Source organism: Scyliorhinus torazame, chromosome 23 (genome assembly GCF_047496885.1).
Source record: "Scyliorhinus torazame isolate Kashiwa2021f chromosome 23, sScyTor2.1, whole genome shotgun sequence".
Lineage (NCBI taxonomy): Eukaryota > Metazoa > Chordata > Chondrichthyes > Carcharhiniformes > Scyliorhinidae > Scyliorhinus > Scyliorhinus torazame.
Window position 1 is genome coordinate 59178960 of NC_092729.1, and position 25620 is coordinate 59204579.

The following is a 25620-nucleotide window of genomic DNA, read 5'->3' on the forward strand; positions in this document are numbered from 1 at the left end:
AATATAATGCTGGAAACAGATTCTATATAAACTGTGCCCTACAGTAAACAGTGTTTATGTAAACGGTATACTGCTGGATACAGATTCTATATAAATGGTGCTGTACAGTAAACAGTTTATTCAAAATATATACTGCTGTAAACAGGGTCTATTTATACAGTGCGCTACAGTAAACATTGGTTACGTAAACCGTACAATACGGTAATCCTGGTATATGGAAACAGTGCCCTCAAATACACAGAGAGAAATTTTTCCATGCACTGTTGTAAACAGAGTCCATGTAAACAGTTCGCTACAGTAAACAGTGTTTGTGTAAGTCGTACCGTGTTCTAAATAGAGTATCTGTAACAGTGCCCAAGAGAAAATAGTTTTCATGTAAACCGTACACTACTGTAAATAGTGTCTATGTAAACTGTGCCTTTCAGTAAACAGTGTTAAAGTACACCGTACACTTCTGTGTACAGTGTTTATGTAAAATGTACACTGCTGTGAACAGAGTGAATGTAAACAGTGCCCTACAATAAACAATGTTTATGTGAATCGTACACCGCTGTAAAAAAAACTCTATGTGAACAGTGCCTTAAATTAAACAGTGTTTATTAAATCGTATACTGCTGTAAACAAAGTCCATGTAAACACTGCCCGACAATAAATAGTTCATGTAAACCGGACGCAACTGCAAACAGTGTCTATGTACACAACGCCCTGCAGTAAACAGTGCCAACATAAACTGTACTCTGCTGGAAAACAGAGTCTCTGTAAACAGTGTCCTGCAGTAAACAGTGTCGATGTAAACCGTTCACTGCTGTCAGAGAGTCTGTGTGAAGAGTGCCCTACAGTAAACAGTTTTTGCAAACCGTACGCTGCTGTAATAAGAGTCTCTGTAAACAGTGCAACACAGTAAACAGTGTTTATGTAATCCGTAGGCTGCTGTAAACGGAGTCTAAGTAAACAGTGCCCTCCAGTAAACAGTGTTTATGTAAACAGTGTACTGCTGGAAACAGATTCTACATAAACGGTGACCTACAGTAAACAGTGTTTATGTAAACAGTGTACTGCTGGAAACAGATTCTACATAAACGGTGACCTACAGTAAACAGTTTATTTAAACAGTATACCGCTGGAAACGGATTCTATATAAACGGTGCTCTGCAGTAAACAGTGTTTATGTAAACGGTATACTGCTGGAAACAGATTCTACATAATCGGTGCTCTACAGTAAACAGTGTTTATGTAAACAGTATTCTGCTGGAAACAGATTCTATATAAACGGTGCTTACAGTAAACAGTGATTTATGTATACAGTATACTGCTGGAAATAGATTCTATATAAACGGTGCCCTCCAGTAAACAGTGTTTATGTAAGCAGTATACTGCTGTAAACAGATGGTATGTAAACGGTGCTCTACAGCAAACAGTGTTTATAAAAACAGTATACTGCTGTCAACAGATTCTAGAGAAAACGTGCCCTACAGTAAACAGTGTTTATGTAAACCGTATACTGCTGGAAACAGATTCTATATAAACGGTGCCCTACAGTAAACAGTGTTTATGTAAATGGAATACTGCTGAAACAGATTCTATATAAACGGTGGCCTACAGTAAACAGTGTTTATGGAAACAGTATACTGCTGGAAACAGATTCTATATGAACGGTGCTGTACAGTAAACTGTGTGTATGTAAACCGTATACTGCTGGTAACAGATTCTATATAAACGGTGCTCTACAGTAAACAGTGTTTATATAAACAGTACACTGCTGGAAACAGATTCTATATAAACGGTGCTCTCCAGTAAACAGTGTTTATGTAAACAGTATACTGCTGTAAACAGATGGTATGTAAACGGTGCTCTACAGCAAACAGTGTTTATAAAAACAGTATACTGCTGTCAATAGATTCTAGAGAAAACGTGCCCTACAGTAAACAGTGTTTATGTAAACCGTATACTGCTGGAAACAGATTCTATATAAACGGTGCCCTACAGTAAACAGTGTTTATGTAAATGGAATACTGCTGAAACAGATTCTATATAAACGGTGGCCTACAGTAAACAGTGTTTATGGAAACAGTATACTGCTGGAAACAGATTCTATATGAACGGTGCTGTACAGTAAACTGTGTGTATGTAAACCGTATACTGCTGGAAACAGATTCTATATAAACGGTGCCCTACAGTAAACAGTGTTTATGTAAATGGAATACTGCTGAAACAGATTCTATATAAACGGTGGCCGACAGTAAACAGTGTTTATGGAAACAGTATACTGCTGGAAACAGATTCTATATGAACGGTGCTGTACAGTAAACTGTGTGTATGTAAACCGTATACTGCTGGTAACAGATTCTATATAAACGGTGCTCTTCAGTAAACAGTGTTTATGTAAACAGTACACTGCTGGAAACAGATTCTATATAAACGGTGCTCTACAGTAAACAGTGTTTATGTAAACATTATACTGCTGGAAACAGATTCTATATCAACGGTGCCCTACAGTAAACAGTGTTTATGTAAACGGTATACTGCTGGATACAGATTCTATATAAATGGTGCTGTACAGTAAACAGTTTATTCAAAATATAAAAATATATACTGCTGTAAACAGGGTCTATTTATACAGTGCGCTACAGTAAACATTGGTTACGTAAACCGTACAATACGGTAATCCTGGTCTATGGAAACAGTGCCCTCAAATACACAGAGAGAAATTTTTCCATGCACTGTTGTAAACAGAGTCCATGTAAACAGTTCGCTACAGTAAACAGTGTTTGTGTAAGTCGTACCGTGTTCTAAATAGAGTATCTGTAACAGTCCCCAAGAGAAAATAGTTTTCATGTAAACCGTACACTACTGTAAATAGTGTCTATGTAAACTGTGCCTTTCAGTAAACAGTGTTAAAGTACACCGTACACTTCTGTGTACAGTGTTTATGTAAAATGTACACTGCTGTGAACAGAGTGAATGTAAACAGTGCCCTACAATAAACAATGTTTATGTGAATCGTACACTGCTGTAAAAAAAACTCTATGTGAACAGTGCCTTAAATTAAACAGTGTTTATTAAATCGTATACTGCTGTAAACAAAGTCCATGTAATCACTGCCCGACAATAAACAGTTCATGTAAACCGGACGCAACTGCAAACAGTGTCTATGTACACAACGCCCTGCAGTAAACAGTGCCAACATAAACTGTACTCTGCTGGAAAACAGAGTCTCTGTAAACAGTGTCCTGCAGTAAACAGTGTCGATGTAAACCGTTCACTGCTGTCAGAGAGTCTGTGTGAAGAGTGCCCTACAGTAAACAGTTTTTGCAAACCGTACGCTGCTGTAATAAGAGTCTCTGTAAACAGTGCAACACAGTAAACAGTGTTTATGTAATCCGTAGGCTGCTGTAAACGGAGTCTAAGTAAACAGTGCCCTCCAGTAAACAGTGTTTATGTAAACAGTGTACTGCTGGAAACAGATTCTACATAAACGGTGACCTACAGTAAACAGTGTTTATGTAAACAGTGTACTGCTGAAAACAGATTCTACATAAACGGTGACCTACAGTAAACAGTTTATTTAAACAGTATACCGCTGGAAACGGATTCTATATAAACGGTGCTCTGCAGTAAACAGTGTTTATGTAAACGGTATACTGCTGGAAACAGATTCTACATAATCGGTGCTCTACAGTTAACAGTGTTTATGTAAACAGTATTCTGCTGGAAACAGATTCTATATAAACGGTGCTTACAGTAAACAGTGATTTATGTATACAGTATACTGCTGGAAATAGATTCTATATAAACGGTGCCCTCCAGTAAACAGTGTTTATGTAAACAGTATACTGCTGTAAACAGATGGTATGTAAACGGTGCTCTACAGCAAACAGTGTTTATAAAAACAGTATACTGCTGTCAACAGATTCTAGAGAAAACGTGCCCTACAGTAAACAGTGTTTATGTAAACCGTATACTGCTGGAAACAGATTCTATATAAACGGTGCCCTACAGTAAACAGTGTTTATGTAAATGGAATACTGCTGAAACAGATTCTATATAAACGGTGGCCTACAGTAAACAGTGTTTATGGAAACAGTATACTGCTGGAAACAGATTCTATATGAACGGTGCTGTACAGTAAACTGTGTGTATGTAAACCGTATACTGCTGGTAACAGATTCTATATAAACGGTGCTCTACAGTAAACAGTGTTTATGTAAACAGTACACTGCTGGAAACAGATTCAATATAAACGGTGGTCTACAGTAAACAGTGTTTATGTAAACAATATACTGCTGGAAACAGATTCTGTATAAACGGTGCTCTACAGTAAACGGTGTTTATGTAAACAGTATACTGCTGGAAACAGATTCTATATAAAAGGTGCCCTACAGCAAACAGTATTTATGTAAACAGCATACTGCTGGAAACAGATTATATATAAACGGTGCCCTACAGTAAACAGTGTTTATGTAAACAGTCTACTGCTGGAAACAGATTCGATATAAACGGTGCTCTACAGTAAACAGTATTTATGTAAACAGTATACTGCTGGAAACAGATTCTATTTAACGGTTCCCTACAGCAAACAGTGTTTATGTAAACAGTATACTGCTGGAAACAGGTGCTATGTAAACGGTGCTCTACAGCAAACAGTGTTTAAAAAACAGTATACTGCTGTCAACAGATTCTAGAGAAAACGCGCCCTACAGTAAACAGTGTTTATGTAAACGGTATACTGCTGGAAACATATTCTATGTAAACGGTGCTATACATGAAACAGTGTTTATGTAAACCGTATACTGCTGGAAACAGATTCGATATAAACGGTGCTTTACACTAAACAGTGTTTATGTAAACGCTATACTGCTGGAAACAGACTCTATATAAACGGTGCCCTACAGTAAACAGTGTTTATGTTAATGGAATACTGCTGAAACAGATTCTCTATCAATGGTGGCCTACAGTAAACAGTGTTTATGTACACAGTATACTGCTGGGAACAGATTCTATATAAACGATGCTCTACAGTAAACTGTGTTTATATCAACAGTATTACGCTGGAAACAGATTATATATAAACGGTGCCCTACAGTAAACAGTGATTATGTAAACGGCATACTGCTGGAAACAGATTCTATATAAACGGTGCTCTACAGTAAACAGTGTTTATGTAAACATTATACTGCTGAAAACAGATTCTATATAATCGGTGCCCTCCCGTAAACAGTGTTTATGTAAACGGTATACTGCTGGAAACAGAGTCTATATAAACGGTGCCCTACAGTAAACAGTGTTTATGTAAACAATATAATGCTGGAAACAGATTCTATATAAACTGTGCCCGACAGTAAACAGTGTTTATGTAAACGGTATACTGCTGGAAACAGAGTCTATATAAACGGTGCCCTACAGTAAACAGTGTTTATGTAAACAGTATACTGCTGGAAACAGATTATATATAAACGGTGCCCTACAGTAAACAGTGTTTATGTAAACAATATACTGCTGGAAACAGATTCTATATAAACTGTGCCCTACAGTAAACAGTGTTTATGTAAACGGTATACTGCTGAAAACAGATTCTATATAAACGGTGCCCTACAGTAAACAGTGTTTATGTAAACGGTATGCTGTTGGATACAGATTCTATATAAACGGTGCTGTACAGTAAACAGTTTATTCAAAATATATACTGCTGTAAGCAGGGTCTATTTATACAGTGCGCTACAGTAAACAATGGTTACGTAAACCGTACAATACGGTAATCCTGGTCTATGGAAACAGTGCCCTCAAATACACAGAGAGAAATTTTTCCATGCACTGTTGTAAACAGAGAACATGTAAGAGTTCGCTACAGTAAACAGTGTTTGTGTAAGTCGTATCGTGTTCTAAATAGAGTATCTGTAACAGTGCCCAAGAGAAAATAGTTTTCATGTAAACCGTACACTACTGTAAATAGTGTCTATGTAAACTGTGCCTTTCAGTAAACAGTGTTAAAGTACACCGTACACTTCTGTGTACAGTGTTTATGTAAAATGTACACTGCTGTGAACAGAGTGAATGTAAACAGTGCCCTACAATAAACAATGTTTATGTGAATCGTACACCGCTGTAAAAAAAACTCCATGTGAACAGTGCCTTAAATTAAACAGTGTTTATTAAATCGTATACTGCTGTAAACAAAGTCCATGTAAACACTGCCCGACAATAAACAGTTCATGTAAACCGGACGCAACTGCAAACAGTGTCTATGTACACAACGCCCTGCAGTAAACAGTGCCAACATAAACTGTACTCTGCTGGAAAACAGAGTCTCTGTAAACAGTGTCCTGCAGTAAACAGTGTCTATGTAAACCGTTCACTGCTGTCAGAGAGTCTGTGTGAAGAGTGCCCTACAGTAAACAGTTTTTGCCAACCGTACGCTGCTGTAATAAGAGTCTCTGTAAACAGTGCAACACAGTAAACAGTGTTTATGTAAACCGTAGGCTGCTGTAAACGGAGTCTAAGTAAACAGTGCCCTCCAGTAAACAGTGTTTATGTAAGTCGTATGCTGCTATAAACAGATTCTATATAAACTGTGCCCTACAGTAAACAGTGTTTATGTAAACAGTATACTGCTGGAAACAGAGTCTATATAAACGGTGCCCTACAGTAAACAGTGTTTATGTAAACGGTATGCTGCTGGAAACAGAGTCTATATAAACGGTGCCCTACAGTAAACAGTGTTTATGTAAACAGTGTACTGCTGGAAACAGATTCTACATAAACGGTGACCTACAGTAAACAGTTTATTTAAACAGTATACCGCTGGAAACGGATTCTATATAAACGGTGCTCTGCAGTAAACAGTGTTTATGTAAACAGTATACTGCTGGAAACAGATTCTACATAATCGGTGCTCTACAGTAAACAGTGTTTATGTAAACAGTATTCTGCTGGAAACAGATTCTATATAAACGGTGCTCTACAGTAAACAGTGATTTATGTATACAGTATACTGCTGGAAACACATTCTATATAAACGGTGCCCTACAGTAAACAGTGTTTATGTAAACAGTATACTGCTGTAAACAGATGGTATGTAAACGGTGCTCTACAGCAAACAGTGTTTATAAAAACAGTATACTGCTGTCAACAGATTCTAGAGAAAACGTGCCCTACAGTAAACAGTGTTTATGTAAACCGTAAACTGCTGGAAACAGATTCTATATAAACGGTGCCCTACAGTAAACAGTGTTTATGTAAATGGAATACTGCTGAAACAGAATCTATATGAACGGTGCTTTACAGTAAACAGTGTTTATGTAAACAGTGTACTGCTGGAAACAGATTCTATATAAACGGTGCTCTACAGTAAACAGTGTTTATGTAAACAATATACTGCTGGAAACAGATTCTGTATAAACGGTTTCCTACAGTAAACAGTGTTTATGTAAACGGTATACTGCTGGAAACAGATTCGATATAAACGGTGCCCTACAGTAAACAGTGTATATGTAAACAGTATACTGCTGCAAACAGATTCTATATAAACGGTGCCCTACAGTAAACAGTGTTCATGTAAACAGTATACATCTGGAAACAGATTATTTATAAACTGTGCTGTACAGTAAACATAATTTATGTAAACAGTATGTTGCTGGCAACAGATTCTATATAAACGGTGCTCTACAGTAAACAGTGTTTATGTAAACAGTATACTGCTGGAAACAGATTCTATATAAACGGTGCTCTACAGTAAACAGTGTTTATGTACACAGTATACTGCTGGAAACAGATTCTATATAAACGGTGCTTTACAGTAAACTGTGTTTATATATACAGTATACTGCTGGAAACAGATTATATATAAACGGTGCCCTACATTAAATAGTGCTTATGTAAACGGCATACTGCTGGAAACAGATTCTATATAAACGGTGCTCTACAGTAAACAGTGTTTATGTAAACGGTATACTGCTCGTAACAGATTCTATTTAAACGGTGCCCTACAGTAAACAGTGTTCATGTAAACAGTATACTGCTGGTAACAGATTCTATATAAACGGTGCTCTACAGTAAACAGTGTTTATGTAAACAGTACACGGCTGGAAACAGATTCTATATAAACGGTGCCCTACAGTAAACAGTGTTTATGTGAACAATATACTGCTGGAAACAGATTCTGTATAAACGGTGCTCTACAGTAAACAGTGTTTATGTAAACAGTACACTGCTGGAAACAGATTATATATAAACGGTGCCCTACAGTAAACAGTGTTTATGTCAACAGTCTACTGCTGGAAACAGATTCGATATAAACGGTCCTCTACAATAAACAGTGTTTATGCAAACAGTATACTGCTGGAAACAGATTCTATATAACGGTTCCCTACAGTAACCAGTGTTTATGTAAACAGTACACTGCTGGAAACAGGTGCTATGTAAACGGTGCTCTACAGCAAACAGTGTTTAAAAAACAGTATTCTGCTGTCAACAGATTCTAGAGAAAACGCGCCCTACAGTAAACAGTGTTTATGTAAACGGTATACTGCTGGAAACATATTCTATGTAAACGGTGCTTTACACTAAACAGTGTTTATGTAAACGGTATACTGCTGGAAACAGACTCTATATAAACGGTGCCCTACAGTAAACAGTGTTTATGTAAATGGAATACTGCTGAAACAGATTCTATATAAATGGTGGCCTACAGTAAACAGTGTTTATGTACACAGTATACTGCTGGGAACAGATTCTATATAAACGGTGCTCTACAGTAAACTGTGTTTATATAAACAGTATTACGCTGGAAACAGATTATATATAAACGGTGCCCTACAGTAAACAGTGTTTATGTAAACAGTATATTGCTGGAAACAGATTCTATATAAACGGTGCCCTACAGTAAACAGTGTTTATGTAAACAATATATTGCTGGAAATAGATTCTATATATACTGTGCCCTACAGTAAACAGTGTTTATGTAAACGGTATACTGCTGGAAACAGATTCTATATAAACGGTGCCCTACAGTAAACAGTGTTTATGTAAACGGCATACTGCTGGAAACAGATTCTATATAAACGGTGCTCTACAGTAAACAGTGTTTATGTAAACGGTATAATGCTCGTAACATATTCTATTTAAACGGTGCCCTACAGTAAACAGTGTTTATGTAAACAGTATACTGCAGGTAACAGATTCTATATAAACGGTGCTCTACAGTAAACAGTGTTTATGTAAACATTATACTGCTGGAAACAGATTCTATATAAACGGTGCCCTACAGTAAACAGTGTTTATGTAAACAATATAATGCTTGAAAAGGATTCTATATAAACTGTGCCCTACAGTAAACAGTGTTTATGTAAACGGTATACTGCTGGAAACAGAGTCTATATAAACGGTGCCCTACAGTAAACAGTGTTTATGTAAACGGTATACTGCTGGAAACAGATTCAATATAAACGGTGCCCTACAGTAAACAGTGTTTATGTAAACAGTATATTGCTGGAAACAGATTCTATATAAACGGTGCCCTACAGTAAACAGTGTTTATGTAAACGGTATACTGCTGGAAACAGATTCTATATAAACGGTGCCCTACAGTAAACAGTGTTTATGTAAACGGTATACTGTTGGATACAGATTCTATATAAACGGTGCTGTACAGTAAACAGTTTATTCAAAATATATACTGCTGTAAACAGGGTCTATTTATACAGTGCGCTACAGTAAACAATGGTTACGTAAACCGTACAATACGGTAATCCTGGTCTATGGAAACAGTGCCCTCAAATACACAGAGAGAAATTTTTCCATGCACTGTTGTAAACAGAGTCCATGTAAACAGTTCGCTACAGTAAACAGTGTTTGTGTAAGTCGTATCGTGTTCTAAATAGAGTATCTGTAACAGTGCCCAAGAGAAAATAGTTTTCATGTAAACCGTACACTACGGTAAATAGTGTCTATGTAAACTGTGCCTTTCAGTAAACAGTGTTAAAGTACACCGTACACTTCTGTGTACAGTGTTAATGTAAAATGTACACTGCTGTGAACAGAGTGAATGTAAACAGTGCCCTACAATAAACAATGTTTATGTGAATCGTACACCGCTGTAAAAAAAACTCCATGTGAACAGTGCCTTAAATTAAACAGTGTTTATTAAATCGTATACTGCTGTAAACAAAGTCCATGTAAACACTGCCCGACAATAAACAGTTCATGTAAACCGGACGCAACTGCAAACAGTGTCTATGTACACAGCGCCCTACAGTAAACAGTGCCAACATAAACTGTACTCTGCTGGAAAACAGAGTCTCTGTAAACAGTGTCCTGCAGTAAACAGTGTAAACCGTTCACTGCTGTCAGAGAGTCTGTGTGAAGAGTGCCCTACAGAAAACAGTTTTTGCAAACCGCACGCTGCTGTAATAAGAGTCTCTGTAAACAGTGCAACACAGTAAACAGTGTTTATGTAATCCGTAGGCTGCTGTAAACGGAGTCTAAGTAAACAGTGCCCTCCAGTAAACAGTGTTTATGTAAGTCGTATGCTGCTATAAACAGATTCTGTATAAACTGTGCCCTACAGTAAACAGTGTTTACGTAAACAGTATACTGCTGGAAACAGAGTCCATATAAACGGTGCCCTACAGTAAACAGTGTTTATGTAAACGGTATGCTGCTGGAAACAGAGTCTATATAAACGGTGCCCTACAGTAAACAGTGTTTATGTAAACAGTGTACTGCTGGAAACAGATTCTACATAAACGGTGACCTACAGTAAACAGTTTATTTAAACAGTATACCGCTGGAAACGGATTCTATATAAACGGTGCTCTGCAGTAAACAGTGTTTATGTAAACGGTATACTGCTGGAAACAGATTCTACATAATTGGTGCTCTACAGTAAACAGTGTTTATGTAAACAGTATTCTGCTGGAAACAGATTCTATATAAACGGTGCTCTACAGTAAACAGTGATTTATGTATACAGTATACTGCTGGAAACAGATTCTATATAAACGGTGCCCTACAGTAAACAGTGTTTATGTAAACGGTATACTGTTGGAAACAGATTTTATATAAACGGTGCTGTACAGTAAATAGTTTATTCAAAATATATACTGCTGTAAACAGGGTATATTTACACAGTGCGCTACAGTAAACAATGGTTACGTAAACCGTACAATACAGTAATCCTGGTCTATGGAAACAGTGCCCTCAAATACACAGAAAGAAATGTTTCCATGCACTGTTGTAAACAGAGTCCATGTAAACAGTTCGCTACAGTAAACAGTGTTTGTGTAAGTCGTACCGTGTTCTAAATAGAGTATCTGTAACAGTGCCCAAGAGTAAATAGTTTTTATGTAAACCGTACACTACTGTAAATAGTGTCTATGTAAATTGTGCCTTTCAGTAAACAGAGTTAAAGTACACCGTACACTTCTGTGAATGTTGACCAGGCGCTGCTGTAATCAGAGTCCATGGAACCAGTTATCTGCAGTAATAAGTATTTATATAAGCCGTAGCCTGCTGTAAACAGAGTCTATGTAACAGTCCCCTTCTGTAAATTGTTTTAATGTAAACCGCACACTGCTGTAAACAGCGTCTATTAAACAGTGTCCTGCCATAAACAGTGTTTATGTAAAATGTACACTGCTGTGAACAGAGTGAATGTAAACAGTGCCCTACAATAAACAATGTTTATGTGAATCGTACACCGCTGTAAAAAAAACTCTATGTGAACAGTGCCTTAAATTAAACAGTGTTTATTAAATCGTATACTGCTGTAAACAAAGTCCATGTAAACACTGCCCGACAGTAAACAGTGTTCATGTAAACCGGACGCAACTGCAAACAGTGTCTATGTACACAACGCCCTACAGTAAACAGTGCCAACATAAACTGTACTCTGCTGGAAAACCGAGTCTCTGTAAACAGTGTCCTGCAGTAAACAGTGTCGATGTAAACCGTTCACTGCTGTCAGAGAGTCTATGTGAAGAGTGCCCTACAGTAAACAGTTTTTGCAAACCGTACCCTGCTGTAATAAGAGTCTCTGTAAACAGTGCAACACAGTAAACAGTGTTTATGTAAACCGTAGGCTGCTGTAAACGGAGTCTAAGTAAACAGTGCCCTCCAGTAAACAGTGTTTATGTAAGTCGCATGCTGCTATAAACAGAGTTTATGTAAACAGTGCACTACAGTAAACAGTGTTTATGTAAATCGTAACTCTTATAAACAGGGTCTACGCAAACAGTGCCCTACAGTAAACAGTATTGAAACAGTGCCATACAGTAAGCAGAGTCTATATAAAAAGTCCCAAACAGTAACCAGTATTTAAGCAATGCCCTACAGTAAACAGTCTAAATAAACAGTGCCAACATAAACAGTGCTGATGTGAACCGTCCGCTGATGTAAACGACGTCAAGGTAAACAGAGCCCTCCGGTAAACTGGGTTTAATTTATCCGTACACTGCTGCAAACCTTACAGTAAACAGAGAAATCAAACCGTACACCACTGGAAACAGTCCATGTAAAAGTGCCCTCCAGTAAACAGTATCTAAACAGCACCATACAGTAAACAGAGCGAAAGTAGTCCTTACATTAATGTAAAAAGACCCTTTGTAAACTGTGCCTTATACTAAAAAGTGTTAATGTAAACCGTACACTGCTGTAAAATGAGTCTGTGTAATCAGTGCCCAGCAGTAAAATGTGTTTCTGTAAATCGTACTCTGCTGTATACAATGTCTGTGTAATCAGTGGACTACACTAAACAGTGTTAATGTAAACCGTCCACTGCTGCAAAAAATGCCTTACAGTAAACAGTGTTAATGTAAACCGTACACTGTTGTAAACATTCTATGCAAACAGTGCCTAAAGTAAACAGCGTCAATTTAAACAGTGCCCTACAGTAAACAATGTTTCAACCGGACATTGCTGTAAACAGAGTCTATCTGAACCGGATCTGCAGTAAACAGTGTTTATGTGAACTGTATATTGTTGTAAAGATAGTCTATGTCAACAGCGCACTACAGCAAACAGTGTGTATGTAAACCGTACACTGCTGTAAAGTCGACGTAAACAGTGCCCTACAGTAAACGGTGTTTATGTAAACCGTACACTGCTATGAATAGTATATGCAAAGAGTGCATACTGTAAACAGTGTTTATGTGAACCGCACCCTCCTGTAAAAAGAGTCTCTGTAAACAGTGCCATACAAGATTGCTGACCATACAACTGTATTGGGTAGGATCACGAACAGCGAAGAGTCAGAATACTGGACGGAGAGAGAACCTAGTGGTGTGGTTTAACGACAATAATCTCACCCTGAATGTCAGCAAAACTGAAGAGCTGGTCATTGACTTCAGGAAGTGAAGTATTTTATACACCCCTCACTGCATCAACGAAGCCGTGGTGGAGATGGTTGACAGCTTCAAATTATTAGGTGTGCACATACAGAACATATGTCCTGGTCCACGCTAAGACCAAGAAAGCACTACAGCGCCTATACTTCCTCAGGAAACTAAGAAAAATCGGCATGCCCACACTGACTCTTACCGATTTTAGTAGATGCACCAGAGAAAGCATCCTATCTGGCAGCAGCATAGCCTGGTATAGCAAATACTCGACCTAAGTCCGTAAGGAACTAAAGACAGTCGTGAACATATCCAGTCCATCACACGAACCCACCTCCCGTCCATTGACTGTCTACACCTACCGCTGCCGTGAAAGCGGGCAGCAGAATCAAAGACCCCTCCCACCCGGCCTTCTCACACTTCCAACCTCTTCCATCTGGCAGGAGATACAGAAGTCTGAGAACATGCACGAACAGATTCAAAAACAGCTTCATTCCCGCTGTTACCAGACTCCTAAACGAACCGGACTGGTCTGATCTATTCGCACGCTTCTCCACTGAGTAATACGACACCTGTGTGCTTCACCCGATGCCAGTGCCTATCTATGTACATGGTGCATTTTATGTTTACCTATGTATTTTCTTTTCATTTACAGAATAATCGGTCAGAACTGTACACAGAACAATGCGGGTCACTGTACCCCGGTACACGTCACAATAAGCCATTCCAATCCATTCCAGCTCTGCCCAATAACCAAAAGCCTGGGTTCCAGGATGTGCGCGACTGCTGCAGTCATGGATAAAGAAAATTCTTAGGTTGAAGGGCAACAAAAATTCTAGGACCAGAGATGCAATTAGGCATTGTAAAAGCTTGGGCGAATGCAATTTTGTTTGGAATAAGGAGATTCCCTGAGGAGTTACTTATCACACTTTGTCAATTGTTCACCATTTAAATGGAGGAAATGTGCATTAAGAATATTTTCTTCATGGATTATCTTATTTTTGAATTTAAGAAGCGGATGTTTACTCAAGCAAATTAATGAATCCATTTTGTGTTTTTCACGTGACACACTGTACCCCATATCTGCAAGAACACTCAAGACGTTCTACACCATCCAGGACCAAGTATCCCGCTTGATTGCTCCCCCTTCCAGAAACATTGAATCCCTCAACTGCGGACGCACAGTGGCAGCCCTGCACACCATCCCATAATGCATTGCGGTAACTCATCAAGGATCCTGAGCCAGCACCTTCCAAATCCACAACCACTATCCTCTGGAAGGACAACAAAAGGCCGTAGGTGGAGGTTTTCCCTCAAGTCACTCACAATTCCCACTTGGATTCATATAATCGTTCCGTCACGGTCCCGGAAAAAAATCCTGAAACTCCCTCCTAAACGCACGGTGGGTGTACCTGCGCCTCATGGATTGCAACGGTTCAAGAAGGCAGCTCACCACCACTTTCTTGAGAAGAACTAGAGATGGGAATTAAATACTGTCCGAACCAGCAACTCGCAAATCCCATAACAGTGATCGCTTTAACGCTTTGAATTTCTGGCAGCTGGTTTAGCACAGTGGGCTAAACAGCTGGCTTCTAATGCAGAACAATGTCAGCAGCGCAGCTTCAATTCCGGAAACAGCCTCCTCGAAAAGGCGGCGGAATGTGACAACTAGGCATTTTTCACAGTAACTTCATTGAAGCCTACTTGTGACAATAAACGATTGCTATTATTATTATGAACCGTTTTCAATTCTTCCGGTGGAGGGCATCATGTTACTTCTGCTTCAGAGGAACCTGGATCTAAAGCATTTCTAACAACAGGTCTCCTGGTACACAGAAACAATGTGCTTGATGCAGTAAAGTGGAAGGGAGTGGGGTGCAATCTAACCTGGCTTCAAACGCTCTGCCCTTTCTCTGTTTCACACTCCCCTTTGTTCTATTTCTGTTTCTGTTTTCTTTCTCTTGGTATCGGGTGAAGGCTTTATTTCCTGCAGTTCTCCTGAGCAGAATAATATTCAACATCTTTTTGTGACTTTGTTGCTTTTTGGAACCACTGCAAACATGAAGTGTACTTGGAATTTCACAACACTGAAGGAGGATATTTGCTCCATCAGTACTGTGTCTGTGCCCATCATTACTGTGATACAGACACAGGGTTAGGACATTGAATACAGGAGTTGGGACGTCTAGTTGAAGTTTCAAACGACATTAGTAATGTCACACTTGAAATATGGTGTATATTTCTGTTATAGAAACGACATTATTAAAACAGAAAAAGGGCAATTTTTCACACTGAAGGCGTTGAGTGTCTGGAACGATCTGTAATTGGCAGTAATCGAGGCGGTTACAATTTTGCTTTTTAGAAACGTTTTGATAGTTAAATGGGTAAGATGAGTACAGCGGGATATGGGTGAAATGAGGGCAATTGGGACAGGCTAAGTGGTAAAAACTGAGCGACATTTGCACGTTGAACCAACGGGCCTGTTTCTATGCTGCAAACCTGTATGACTCTATCCCACCTTCCATCTCTGGAATGCAACAGATTGGAGCACACCCTGTCCAAATCCGTTTGAAATGTTGCTGTGGGTGTCTCCATCCATTATTTTTATGGACAATGATCTTTAAAGGAATGAAAGGATCTGAGGAACAGGCCGGATATTACATTGAGGCAGAAGCTCAGCTGTGATCAAGTTGAATGGTGGAAGAGGAGTCAGTGGCCGTGTGGTCTCCCCATGTTGTCACTGGTTATCAGTTCCAGTTGTCACATTACTTGCTGATGGCTATGGCTGCAAGATAAGATTTCTAAGTTACATCCAAGAGTTCTTTCTATATTCATGGATACAGTTCATTTAGAGCCGCATTATCCGGACCTAACGGAATTTTAGACGTGTCGAACGGATCTCACAACTTCACCTTTTATATCCAATAACGCAGCCCCAGCGTATCCCAGCATCCCGAACGGTAAACTACTAACCGATTCCCACGGCGAGTGGTTCTGGTCTGCACGGCCTGGGATTTCGGTGGAGGCAGATACAACAGTGGTTTCATAAGGGAATGGGAGTGACAAGAATCAAATGCATCCCTCTGGGGAAAGGCGTTCGAATGAGATTGAATGATCTTTCAATCCATATTGCCGCTGACGTCAATCGGAGTGAATGTCCTCCGTCGATACGTCTCGCACTTTTAAGTTGTTTGGTGTCGCCTGGCTGTGATATGGTAGGGACCAACACCTGGAGTTTGCCCTCTATGTTACCCACCACGGGAGTATGATCACGGTAATGAGACCATAAGACCATAAGACATAGGAGCAGAATTAGGCCACTCGGCCCATCGAGTCTGCTCCGCCATTCAATCATGGTTGATATTTTTCTCATCCCTATTCTCCTGCCTTCTCCCCATAACCCCTGAACCCCTTATTAAACAAGAATCTATTTACCTCTGCCTTAAAGTCACTCGGTGAAATGGCCTCCACAGCCTTCTGCGGCAAAGGTTCCCACAGATTCACCACACTCTGGCTGAAAAAGAATCCTCGTCATCTCTGTTTTAAAGGATCGTCCCTTGAATCTGAGATGGTGTCCTCTGGTTCTAGTTTTTCCTACAAGTGGAAACACCCTCTCCACGTCCACTCTATCCAGGCCTCGCAGTATCTTGTACGTTTCAATGAGATCCCCTTTCATCCTTCTAAACTCCAACGAGTACAGACCCAGAACCCTCAAACGTTCCTCATACGACAAGTTCTTCATTCCAGGAATCATCCTTGTGACCCCCCCTCTGGACCCTTTCCAAGGCCAGCACATCCTTCCTTAGAGATGCCCAAATCTGCTCACAGTACTCCGAATGGGGCTTTATACATCCTCAGAATGCCTGGTCTTATTCTAGTCCTCTTGACATGAATGCTAACATTGCATTTGCCTTCTTAACAGTTTTTCAAACTTTTTTTTCCAGGGACCCATGTTTAGCATACGACCAACCTTCGGGACCCACGCCGGCCGGCCATCGTGACCCAGGAAGGCAGTCATTCGTGACCCACCATTTTTGCTTACCTTTAATGCGAGAGCTGAGCCTGCTTGATCCTCACAATCTCACTCCAAGCAGGTTCACAGGGGGAGAGGGCTATGCACATTTCGGGTGCAGGATTCAGCCGGGTCCTTTGTGCCGTCTTCATCTTAGTGAGGACGGAAAATCCAACCTCGTACACGGAGGTCGTTGTGAAGGGCAAAAGCAACAAAATGCTTGTTTGGCTCAGGTCCGGATACTCCTCGGAGACGCTACTCCAAAATGCTGACAGTTTGATTGACTCGTGCCGTCTTTTTAATGCGCTGTCAAAACTAAGGCGCAGAAGTTCAGTCAGCTTCATTTGGAATCAGTCTATCCAGTCCATCCACACCTGCCTTACTAATGCTGTTTTCTTTGATGTCCCGTCGCAGTGTGGGGAACATGTAGTGATTTAGGCTTTGCATCGCAATTGCCAAACTGTCAATGAGTTTCGGAAAGCTGCGATTTCTTCATAGAGCCGAAAGCAATCGCCATCCTTCTCTTGCTATTTGAGGTTCAGTTCATTTAGAATTGAAAAGATGATAGTTAGCATCCAAATTTCATCAGCAATCGAATCAGCCAGAGAGGACAATTTCTGGAGGAGGAAAGTGTGGAATTCGTACCTCAGTTTGTAAACTCCGAATATCTCCCCTGTTCAGTCATCATTACAGTAACTCTTCAAGCGAATGATGTCAACCGTCATTGGGATTGACTGATCGCTGTATCGATTCAATGCTTTAATGTAGTCTTAATGGTCAGCAAAACAGTTTCAGTCATCCTTCGAGGGCGACGATGTGATGAATTCCCATGGCTCTCATTATATCCCTTGCCAATCGTTGAGTTCAGTGCATGGTGAGACCATGAGGGATACAGACTCTCTCCAGATCACTTGACTAATGCTTAGGAATGCCAAAAAGATCGATAAAATAGCCTTTGTTCATCATCAGTGATCACCGCGCCTAAAGCCGCAGCCATCCGCGATCGCACTTTGACCCCAGGTTTAGGTCCCAACACTCCGGGCCGCACGAGCACTGATGAACGCCGCAACGGCTGGCCCCGTGACCATCCCGACATCTGCCCGCGACCCACCTGGGTGTCGCCACCTCCACTTTGAAAATGCCTGCTTTATATACATTGTATCCGTGCCTGAGGCCAGCGTCAGCTTTAGCTCACTGGCTACTTCACAGCATCAACTTCATTGTAAGTTCAAACCTGTCTCACCGTGGGCGCTGTCTGGCGTTTTTAATATTTCCAAAACATGTGTTTTGCACCGATAGAAAGCAGATCCAGATTTCTAAATTAGAAGTAGGTGTATTTTTTAGAGGTTGCACTACAATTATGTTTCAATGCGCCTTGTGCCACATGTTTACTTTCTGGTTCTCACTGCGGAATCCCAAGTTCGATTCCAGCTCTGCACAATTACTGACCTCTTTGATTTGATTAGAGTTATTATTCTCACATTATTAGTCGACAGTAAAAAGAATGGTTTCTTGCATGCTATAAAGAGAACGCATACCGCACATAGGGAAGGAAGGAGCGACTGCAGAATGTAATGTTACAGTTGTAGCTCGGGTGCAGAGAAAAGATCAACTTAATACAAGGTTGGTCCATTTAAAAGTCTGCTGGCAGCAGGGAAGAAGCTGTTCTTGCGTCGGTTGGTACGTGACCTCAAACTTTTGTGCATGTTTATTGACGGAAGAAGATGGAAGATAGTATGTCCGCGGTGCGCTGTGTCCTTAATTATGCTGGCGGCCTTTCCAAGGCAGCGGGAATTATAGATACAGTCAACGGATGGGAGGCTGGTTTTCGTGATGGATTGGGCTGCATTCACGACCTTTTGCAGTTTCCTGCGGTCTTGGGAAAAAGCAGGATCCATACCAAGCTGTGATACAACCAGGAAGAATGCATTATATAGTGCATCTGTTAAGGTTGGTGAGAGTCTTGCTGAAATGCCAAATGTCTTTAGTCTTCTGAGAAAGTAGGTGATCTTTCTTAACTATAGTATCGGCATGTGGGGACCAGGACAGGTTGTTGGTGATCTAAACACTTAAAAGATTGAAGCCTTTGTTCTTAATTCCCATTGATGTAGACCGGGGCATGTTCTCCTCTACGCTTCCTGAATTCGATGACAATCTCCTTCGTTTTGTTGACATTGAGGGAAAGATTATTTTCGTGTACCAGTTCGCCATATTCTCTAACACACTTTGTCAATTATTCACAACTTAAATGGAGGAAAAGTGCATTAAGGATATTTTCTTTATTGATTATCTGATTTTATAATTTAGAAACGAGATTATGTCGTGGGAGTGTGCCTTTAAGAGAGATTTTGGCTCATCACATGGCTTCAGGTAATTTTGTGGGTAAAGCTGAGCTGCGGTTGTGTGATGTTTTTACTTTCGCTTTCAATTTTGATTATTGTGGACTCAGACAGAGAAACGAAGTGTTTTGGCCTGTTTATCTATTTTCACTATTAATATCTGACTCAGTAAACATTTTTTTAGTTATCTGCTTTGGTAAATTAAAAAATATACAGTTTTCTCTCCGGAATGTTTTTAAACCTGATGAGACGAAATTAGAATCTCAGGAAAAGTCAGTCTTACTCAAGTGAGACAGCAGAGTGCTGGGCCACGCCCTTGAAATGTGGTTTTTCGTTCATGGGATTTTGCTTTGGATTTGGAACAGTTAAGGTGGAATTCATTGAGTATTATACATAGATTACTGTAGCTATGTGGTGTCGTTATTTTTGTAATTGATAATAGTATTTTCTGTGTTTGTTTATATACATATGTTAACTAAGTTCTTAGAATAAAGCTTGTGTTGATTAAAGTATTTAGGAAGACTGTTGAATCACACCTGAAGGGAAGGCTCTTGTGCTCATCCCAGCCAAATTCAACATAAAGATTGTCGGTCAGTTGGACTTCATAACATTGTTTGGAGTTTCTTAACCCTGACCTATAACAATTATTTACTCAGGCAAATGTAATAATCCAGTTTGTGTTCTGTACATGATACAGTGTTCCACATAATCACGAAAAGCACTCAAGTAGTTCGACACAAGACTGGACCAAGTATCGCGCTTGATTGCTCCCCCTTGCAGAAACATTCAATCCCTGCACCTCAAACGCACGGTGGCAGCCCTGTTTACCATCCGAAAATGCTGCACTGCAGTAACACAACAACGTTCCTCACACATCAACTTCCAAACGCACGGCCACTATCATCTTGAAGGACAAGAACTCCCTAAAAGCACGTTGGGTATACCCTCACCTCACGGACAGCAGCGGATCAACAAGGCAGCTCACCGTCACCTACTGTGTCTGTGCCCATCATTACTGTTATACAGACACATGGTCAGAACATTGAATATAGGAGTTTGGACGCCTTGTTGAAGTTATACAAGACATAAGTAAGTCTACACTTGGAATACTGTGTACAGTTCTGGTCTCACTATTATAGAGATGATATTATTAAACTAGAAATAGTGCAGAAACGTTACACAAGGATGCGAGCGGAAATTGATATTTTGAGTTATAAGGTGCGTTTGGTAGGCTGGGACCTTTTGCCCTGGAGTGTAGGAGGCATAGGGGTGAAATTCTCGAGGTCTATAATGTTAATAGAGCAGAGGTAATGTACATCGTCAACATATTTTCCCAAAGATAGGGGAGTGTAAAACAAGAGGTTTAAAGTTACAGTGTTCAGAGAGTAATTTCTTCACAAAGAGTGTGCTGAGTGTCTGGAACGAGTTGTCAGAGGAAGTAATGGAAGCGGGTACAATGTTGTCTTCTTAAGGGGATCAGGGCTTATGGGCAGAATGCAGAAGAATGGGGATGAAAAAATATCAGCCATTATTCAGAGGCGGAGCAGACTCGATGGGCCGAGTGGCCTAATTCTGCGCCTATGTCTGATGGTTTTATGGTCTTACGGTCTTTAAAAAAGCATTTCGAGAGCATATCCGAAAAATTGGTCTGGAGGGATGTTGGGCAAATGTTGGCAATTGAGACAAGCCTCGTGGTAAACATTGTGCGGCATGGATAAGTTGGGCCGAAGGGCCGATTTCCATGCTGTAAACCTCTCTGCCTCTGTAACCATATCCCACCTTCCAGATCTGTAACGCTGCAGATTCGAGCACTCCATCTCTATGCCCAAGTGACTTTGAAATTTTGCTGTGGGTGTCTGCCTTTATCATTCTCATGGACAATGGTCCCTGAGTGAATGAAAGGATCTGAGGAAAAGGCAGGAAATGACATTGAGGCAGAAACCCGATACCCAATTACAACACTGAGGGATCACCCGATACCCAATTACAACACTGAGGGAGCACCCAATACCCAATTACAACACTGAGGGAGCAGCCGATACCCAATTACAACACTGAGGGAGCACACGATAACCCAACATAGAGGCAGAAACAGAGAGTCAGGCAGTCAGAGAGAGGTAGAGACAGACCGACAGGTGGAGAGAGACAGGCAGCGCAGGGGGCGAGAGGCAGTGACAGAGAGACAGGCAGAGTCAGGCAGTCAGAGAGAGATAGAGACAGGCACAGACAGAAGATGGAGGCAGTGAGAGACAGATAGCCAGAGTCAGGCAGAGGCAGAGGGAGAGAGGCAAACAGTGACTAACAGAATCAGGCAGTCAGAGAGAGGTAGAGACAGACCGACGGGGGGGAGAGAGAGAGACAGACCGACAGACAGGGGAGAGAGAGAGAGACAGACAGAAGATAGAGGCAGAGAGAGAGAGAGAGACAGACAGACAGAGACAGACAGAGTCAGGCAGTCAGAGAGAGGTTGAGACAGACCGACATGGGGGGGGGAGAGACAGAGACAGGAACAGACAGAAGATGGAGGCAGTGAGAGACAGACAGCCTGAGTCAGGCAGTCAGAGAGAGGTGGAGACAGACCGACAGGGGGAGAGAGACAGAGACAGAGACAGACAGATTCAGGCAGTCAGAGAGAGGTAGAGACAGACTGGCAGGGGGAGAGAGAGACAGACAGACAGACATGTTTGCACTACTGCCGTGGGGGGGCAAGGGGAGAGTGGGTAATCGCACCTTCGGACCAGCGATCGCCTAATTAGCCAGTGTGACTCCCCTGCCGTGCTGCAGCTAAGGAACCTGGTCGTGTTCTTCGACTTGGTTCAAGCGAACTCCCCATCCTGACTCCAACGCTATTATCCTTATGAGGCCAAGTGTGAGAATGCCCAAAGTCGACCAACTCTTCATTTCTATGGCGCAGCTGCCCTCGATCCCGCTGGAGTCGGATCACCACGCTGTGTCGGGAGGCTCGCTCCATCATCTGCGTACACGCAATTTAACAATCTGCTGCTGGAGGACGAGCGGTGCCTTGGCTCGTTTCGACACTTCCGGACCTGTTAGAGAAGGAAGCGGGCAGGCTTCCCGTCCTTGAGGCGAGGGTGGGACGTGGGCAAGACTCACGAGCTGGACTCAGACCGATGAGGACCCAGCTCTGCGACTGATGCACAGAGGTTAGAAAGACGTGCTGTCACACCTGCAACTTGTGAGGCTCCGTTGCGCATGCGTGAGGTGCCAGATCCAGATCCTCATGGGCAGGCACTGTGCCTGTCACATCTTCCACTCGCTGGAAAAAAGGTGCGGTGTCCGTCGGCAGCCCCTTACGCGGCTGGCTGACGATGTGGCCCTCCATTTGGATCCGAGTGGCACCAGGGCCCAACATCAAAGTTGCAAGAGTACCCTCTTCTCCACGGACCCATCCAGCGAGAATGCTTGCAGAATCTTCTGGCAGACCTACCGCAAGTCAGCTTGGAGGGCGCCGAGAGACTTGATTCCCCTGTGTGGCTGGAGGAGCTGCCCACATCGCTCTCAATCTGATCCAGGGCGAAACCCATGGGCTAGAAGGAGTTCTACAGGGCGCTTTGAATAATGGGGGAGGGGGGGCGGGGCGGATGTTTAATACAGCTCGTCAATCTCACTGAAGCCTGCACAATTTTGAGGAATTGATCAGTTCCCCTCCCCACTACGCGCTGCGTCTTTGAATGAGGGATTTCGCATTTTCAGGGCATGGGGTAATGTGGATAAAGGCTGACATCACTTTGCTTTTGGGATCCTGCTGCGTAGATTGTGCCTGCAGCCTTTCCCGCACTGAGACACTCCTCGAATGGATTTTGCCGATGAGCTACATGTGGATTACATCGTCTGTCCCTCATCCACCCCGCTGCCATTTCTCAATGCACATCATTGGGAAATAAGCAACATTGCGGCACAGCGTCAGTTTGTAAATTGCTCAGAAACTTATGTGAGAGTGAACATTTACCCAGATTCGCCCCTGGATGGGGCACAGAGCAGGCTTCAATGGCAGATTATCAAGATCACGTGCGAGAGTGGAGAGGACATGTGGAAGTCGAGCCCCAGAGAAATAGGGAGAGAGATAGTGAGTGAGAGGGTTAGAAAAATAGAGGGGAGAAGGAGATTAGAAACAGCGACGGGCAGAGATAAAGGAGAGACAAAGATAGGGGAGAGCGAGGGACATGCACTTAGCGTTGGGGAGAAACAGAGCGACGGGAGGCACACAGAGCACAGGGGAGACATACAGAGCGAGGGACAATATACAGAGCGAGGGGGCGAAATACAGATCGAGGGTCGATATACAGGTGGGAGTGTGTAAGGGAGGGTGAGCGTTGTGGGGTTGGGGAATTGAGTGGGGTGAGTGTGTTGCGGGCGGCAGGCGGTGAGGGTGGTGTGTGTTGTAGTGTTGGGGAATTGAGTGTGAAGGGTGTGTTGGTGGGGCTGGCGGTGAGGGTAGTGGGGGTGATGTGAGAGTGTTAGGGATGGTGAGGATTATAGAGTTGGGGAATTGAGTGGGGAGAGTGTGTTGCGGGGGGCTGGCGGTGAGGGTGGTGTGAGAGTGTCGGGGTGGTGTGTGTTGTAGTGTTGGGGAATTGAGTGTGAAGGGTGTGTTGGTGCGGCTGGCGGTCAGGGTAGTGTGAGGGTGTTAGAAATGGTGAGAGTTGTAGTGTTGGGGCATTCAGTAGGCAGGGTGTGTTGGTGGTGATGGTGGAGGGGGTGATGTGAGAGTGTTAGGGATGGTGAGGATTGCAGTATTGGGGAATTGAGTGGGGAGGGCGTGTTGGTGGGGCCTGGCCGTGTGTGTGGTGTCAGGTGGTGTGGGTTGTAGTGTTGGGGAATTGATTGGGGATTGGTGGTGGGGCGCGACACGTTGCCCCATGCAAGACTGCTGACGTACTGAAGAAGCCCGTCTTCCAAAAGAGCAATCTCCATTGTTATCCAGTCTGAGGCTGTGAAGCGGCAAGTATAATTGTCACCTCCAAGGTGCCAGGTGATGATCGTCTCTAACAAACAACACTATAAGCATTGCCGCTTGACATTCAATGACATCATTGTCACAGCTTCAGCACTGTCAATATCTGGGAAGTAATAATTGGCTAGAAGTTCAACTACTGAACTATTGAAGTACTGTAGCTGCAGGAGCAGCTGAGAGAACTGTATTATTGCGGCGGGTATGTCACATTTCGTCTCCAACAAATCCTGCCCACACATTGGCATGTGCGCAAGTTAAAATTGTGATCTAATATGGCGCTTACCTGGACGAATATATGTCCAGTAACATTCAACCATTAAATAGCCAGAAATATCCTAGTGCGTCACTTATACGGATGTCCACACTAAATATATCACCTACATAGAATATCCTTGAAAGAGACACTTTAGAAATTTTAAACCTATTTACAGAATCGTCACAGTACATGGAAGGACATGACTGGAAAAGAATGCGACATAAATATATTAAAAGCTTTGATTAATGTCGAGCACATTTGCTTTTTGAATACAGCGGTTATGGTTACGGTTAATAGTTAATAGGGCATCACGGTGGAACAGTGGGTTAGTCCTGCTGCGTCACGGCGCCGAGGTCCCAGATTCGATCCCGCCTCTGGGTCACTGTCCATGTGGAGTTTGAATATTCTCCCCGTGTTTACGTGGGTTTCGCCCCCACAACCCAAAGATGTGCAAGCGAGGTGGATTGGCCACAATAAATTGTCCCTTAATTGGAAAAACTGAATTGGTTACTCTAAACTTATTTTTAAAAACTAGTTAATTAATGTTTCAGAATTAGCGTCTTGTGACATGAATCTACTCTCTCACGAAACGTCATATGTTTGTTCAATTAAAAGAAAACTCAGCTGAACTATGTTACGACATCACTATCCCAAGGCGATCCCACCAGATATAAGTTAAAATCTTTGGGCATACGTTACCTCAGAGTTCA